This window comes from Triticum urartu, chromosome 1A (genome assembly GCF_056163025.1).
Source record: "Triticum urartu cultivar PI428250 chromosome 1A, HENAU_Tu73, whole genome shotgun sequence".
Taxonomy (NCBI): Eukaryota; Viridiplantae; Streptophyta; class Magnoliopsida; order Poales; family Poaceae; genus Triticum; species Triticum urartu.
Genome location: NC_141873.1, coordinates 277,027,267 through 277,033,266, shown reverse-complemented (window position 1 = coordinate 277,033,266; position 6,000 = coordinate 277,027,267).

The window sequence follows — 6,000 nt, the reverse complement described above, 5'->3', positions numbered from 1 at the left end:
GACATGTGGGACCCACCGTCAATTTGACCCAATCAACACCTCTGTTGACAGCTGATGTCATGATGACATCAACAAACACTACTCTGGATAATGTTGGTTTAAAACGTTTAAATAAATCCTAAAAATGATTTAAATCTTTTAAAATTAATATAAAATAAACCGTAGCTCGGATGGAAAAACATTGTACATGAAAGTTATTCAGAACGACGAGACGAATCCGGATACATAGCCCGTTCGTCCGCCACACATCCCTAGCATAGCGAACACGCAACTTTCCCCCTCCGGTTCATTTGTCCGAAAACGCGAAACTCCGGAGATACTTTCCCGGATGTTTCCCCCCTTCACCGGTAGCACCTAGTACTGCGTTAGGTTACCCCTAGCACCGCGTATTGCCATGTTATGCTTTGTGATGTTGTGATTGTTCTGTTATTTATTGTGTTCTCCTCCGTTACTTCTTTCTGGTAGACCCCGAGACCGCGGTTGAACCAATGATCGATTACTTCACCTTCGAGGGTTCGTTTCTGTCTACGGAGCAACCAGGCAAGCAAACCCTCCTTCAGCATTCCAATATCGCCCATTTTCTTTCCCTCTCATGCTTGCATTAGAACTGCTACTACTTTCTGTATGATCCTACTCTAATGCATAGCTTGTTTTTGTTACCTGCTTATTGTTACCTTACCTGCTTATCCTAAACTTCTTAGTATAGGTTGGTTAGTGATCCATCAGTGACCCCCACCTTGTCCTAGTTGCCCCGCTTTATGTTCAATGACTCGATCAATGTGATCTACGTCCAGGCCCCGGAACCGCACATCACTTTCCCCTTTTGTTGCTCGACTCTGCAGAGTTACCATCGAGTGCCGAGGGTGGAACCTCATACATCACTCCTGATGAGATCTCTGTAGTGTAGCTATCCGGTCGTGGTCATCGAGGGTGATTTCCTCCTTAATCACTTCTGATACGCCTCTGTCATGCAACCCCTCAAGTGTGAACCTCGAGGGTGGATCCTCTTACGTTCACCTTGATGATTACATCGAGTGGAATTCACCGGGGGTGATTCCTCAGGTTTTCCCCTTGGTGTTAGACACACAGTTACTATGGTTACTATGACTTTACACTGAACCATGTTACTAAAGACGGGTCGGCCCTGAGGGGTACCCCCGCGAGCTTACTAGCGAGTGATGTGGAGTCGGGTTGACCTGGAAGGTGCCCGTGAGATACTTACGAGGCGTGGCCGGGCATTCTTAGCCCTTGCCGCAAGTACTCGAGACGGGGCGACGGGATCACATCTTTCATGAGTCTCTGCTCGTGAACGCACTACCAACGCACTAACGGTTTGGGTATTTGATCCGAGGGGCCTCCGGCCTGATAGCACTAACCATCACGTGGGCATAGTATGGGCGTTCTGCGTCGTATACATCAGCCGAAGCTTAATAGACGCCAGCGACTGAGCGGCATGCGCCGGGTTGGACTGCGTAAGCTCCTGCCTTGTTTAAGGAGGTAGCTAGGTCTGCTCACCGGCCGCGTACGCAACATGCAAGAGTTCCCGGGGAGATGGCCCATGACCCCTGGGGGCATAGGCTTAGTCCGGCGTGCTGACCTCTCTATTAAGACTAGGTCATGTTGCGACGTATCGTTTGGCCGAGGCCGGGCATGACCTAGGAAATTGTGTCCGACCGGAGTTAACCGAGTGTGGTGGGTAAGTTGGTGCACCCATGCAGGGAACAAAACATCTATCGATAGCCTGTCCTACGGTAACGGACACTTGGAGTTGTATCCCGATCGATACAACTAGAACTAGATACTTGAGGTGATAACTGGATAGTATGGCTCTGGGATTGCTTTCTCACAGGGAGTCGAGAAAGGATCTCTGGCCGAGGTTGATAACACTACTACTACTTTTACATTATGTTGATCTGTACTCTTCTAAATGCTGCAAGATGCTTGAAGATGCTAGTCTTCGATGGCTAGGCTTTCCCCTTCTCTTCTGGCATTCTGCAGTTTAGTGCACAGATACAGCCCATTTCCTTTGATACAAATCATACTTAGTTTAGATCTGATGTAAGTCTTGCGAGTAATTTGGATGAGTACCCACGGTTGCTTTGCTACCTCTTTCTCCCCTATACCCGAATGTTGGGACCAGATGACGGATCCCAGGAGCCAGATGACACCACTAATGACTTTTACTACCCCGAGGGTGCCTACTACTACATGATGGTCGCTGAAGACCTGGAGTAGTTAGGAGGCTCCCAGGCAGGAGGCCTTGCCTTTTCGATCGTTGTTGCTTTTGTGCTAGCCTTCTTAAGGCAGACTTGTTTAACTTATGTCTGTACTCAGATACTGTTGCTTCCGCTGACTTTGTGTATTCGAGCTTATGTATTCGAGCCCTCGAGGCCCCTGGCTTGTAATATAAAGCTTGTATTATTTTAATTTGTGTCTAGGGTTGTGTTGTGATATCTTCCCATGAGTCCTTGATCTTGATCGTACACATTTGCGTGTATGATTAGTGTACGATTGAATCGAGGGTGTCACAATCATCCCATGGCTAACTCATTAGACACATTGCTTGCAAGGCTCATAGTGATGTGCATTGCCGAGAGGGCCCAGAGATACCTCTCCGACACGGAGTGACAAATCCTAATCTCGATCTATGCCAACTCAACAAACACCATCGGAGACACCTATAGAGCATCTTTATAATCACCTAGTTACATTGTGACGTCTAATAGCACACAAGGTGTTCCTCCGGTCTTCGGGAGTTGCATAATCTCATAGTCCGAGGAACATGTATAAGTCATGAAGAAAGCAATAGCAGAAAAACTAAACAATCATTATGCTAAGCTAACAGATGGGTCTTGTCCATCACATCATTCTCTAATGATGTGATCCCGTTCACCAAATGACAACACATGTCTATGGCTAGGAAACTTAACCATCTTTGATTAACGAGCTAGTTAAGTAGAGGCATACTAGGGACACTCTGTTTGTCTTTGTATCCACACATGTACTAAGTTTCCAGTTAATACAATTCTAGCATGAATAATAAACTTTTATCATGATATAAGGAAATATAAATAATAACTTTATTATTGCCTCTAGGGCATATTTCCTTCACCCCCCTCTTTCCTTCTCCCTCTCTTCCTCCTTCCCTCTCTCTCCCTCTTGGAAAAGGAAAGGGACTCCAACTAGGATTGTCCCCTATGGCGCACGCCAGGCTGGCCTCCTCCTCCCCCCTCCTTTATATACGTGGGCAGGGGGCACCCCAAAGCACAACAGACTATCTCTTAGCCGTGTGCGGTGCCCCCCTCCGTAGTTTACCACCTCGGTCATATCGTCGTAGTGCTTAGACGAATCCCTGCGCTGGTAACTTCATCATCACCGTCACCACGCCGTCGTGCTGACGGAACTCTCCCTCGTCCTCAACTGGATCAAGAGCTCGAGGGATGTCATCGTGCTGAATGTGTGCAGAACACGGAGGTGTCGTACGTTCGGTACTTGGAGCAGTTGGATCGTGAAGACGTTCGACTACATCAACCACGTTACTAAATGCTTCCGTTTTCGGTTTACGAGGGTACGTGGACACACTCTCCCCTCTCGTTGCTGTGCATCTCCTAGATAGATCTTGCATGATTATAGGAAATTTTTTTGAAATACTGCGTTCCCCAACATGATCTTCCTCCGGTTTGGATGCGGCCGCTTGATGGCGATGCGGAGCGCGAGCTCCTCATCCTCGGGTGTGTCGCTGCTAGCTCCGGCATCCTGCTCCTTGACGAGGCCATCCCAGTCTATGGGATCCGGCTCACTGCCGAAGCCGGTGCCGGAGTTGGACATGGCAGAAAGGTAGGGATGGAGATCAGGGGGGCGGAGAGGATGAGGGGGGAGAGAAGACTAGTTGACTGAGCGGAGTGTGGGCCTCGACTGGGGTTCGTCCGGCCAGGTGAGGTTTTTGTTGGGACATCGGTGGGGGTGGTGCGGGCCCTAGTGGGCCGATCCTATGTGACGGCTACGTCCGGGCATTCCCATATCCGCTCCATATATGAACTGGTTGGGTGGCGTTTTTGCGACCGGTCACTCACCAGGCAGCCCGCTCAGACGTTTCGGGCGGGTATGAGAGGTCTGGTTGTAGATGCACTTAGCTCTTGATGCACGATATGTCAACCACTATTATGTTGAAAAGATTTGAATAGATATCACACTTTTTATTATTATTTATACTTCTAATATAGATCTGATGTGGAATTGTGGAGTTAGCACCATAGCGTCGAGGTCACTTGATCAAGAAAATTAGGTAAAACTGGTTATAAGCTACGTTTTATTTTTTTGAACGTCAGTACAGACACAAGCGCTCATATACATGCGCATACACTCACCCCTATGAACGCACACATGCACACCCTACCCTATGAGCACCTCTGAAAGACTTAGCCGGCATATTATCTTGAGATTTACAAAGTCACCGTAGGCGCCTCGTCGTCGACGGGAATGTCTCCTCCCACTGAATGTGCATCGCCGAAAATCCTGAAATAAATCCAGGAATAAATGCGATCACCAGAATTTGAACCTTGATGGGCTGGAGATACCATAATCCCTCTAACCATCCAACCACAGGTTGATTCGCATAAGCTACGGTTTATGAAAGAGTAACTATTGTTCAATTATGGTTCGCCACTTGTCGTCATTAGTATTACTGTGCCTTTCAATTTAGAAAGATTATTCAACTTCAAAAATAAATAAATTAGAAATACTGTTCATCTAGATATGGACTTTCTGCCCCGAGCTCAAATGACTTGAATAAAAAATATGTTTATGGGCTGGTAGTGAATAGACACATGTGTTCTAACGACATCTCCAATGTGGACCCTCAAACCTCCCGCAAGCGTTCGGACCAAGCGTCCGGACGCTGCAAGCCATCCAATAGTGTCCCACATATATCCACGGGCCAGTCTGTGTGTCCGTTTTTCTGTAAATCGGAACCAAATTAGAGGGGCTTTGCAGGACTCCAGACACCTGGCACATAGGACTCTGACACCCCCGGCCCACCTGATGGTGTCCTAGACTAAGGGTCACTCACCACGTCATCTCCCAGCCAGGTGGGCCGGACCGAGGACCCTATGTCGGTTCATCAGCCGGTCACCTCAAGGCGACCCGTGATAGATAGAAGGAATATTTCCAAAGACTTGGCACATACTCCATGACTTAGATGCCATCTACAACACGATTACCTTATACGTAATCCACCTTGTTGTAACGTGAGACAACCCCCCCTCTTCCGCAGGGTATCTATATAAACTAGGGGGTAGGGCTCGTGACATCATAGATCTCGGGTAGATCAATCTATACTTTGCACTCCATCCAAAAAAATACAACACAAGCATGACATAGGGTTTTATCTCCTCGGAGAGCCCGAACTTGGGTAAAACCTCGTGTCTCTACTACCATCGTGACAAGGCTACTAGATTGGGAGCCCCTGCCCGAGATATGTCGGAATTGGCTCGTCCATTGGTGGCCCACGTAGGTCCCCACTGTGTAGCTGTAGGGATTCGATGGGGATCAACATGGGCAAACAGATCAACTCCGGCACGACTTTTGTGTCAGGCCAAATCTTCGTCTTCGGGAGCATTGCTCTTTTCGCTAGGCCGCCTAGGCCAGGTCGAGACCTTTGTTCCAGGGCAAATCATTAGGTTCGGCCACCTGGAGTACACCGCGGACTCTCGCAGAGAGCTAGTCTTCTCGAGCTCGATGTCGAAGAGCATCATGAAACACTCTTCCCCACGCCGATATCAGATCATGCTCAATATGATAGTGAGAACCTCTTGTTGGAACCAACCATAAGCTCGAAACCGATGACACAATTTGGAAGCTAGGTAATAGATCTGGTCCCATGCAAGGAGCCCGGACCGATGTCAGATCGGATCCTAGGAAAGCTGCTCTGGGCATCGATGTCTGATCAAGCCCAGGAAGAACGTGAGAAATTTCTTCCTAACGAGATGTTAGATTGAACTC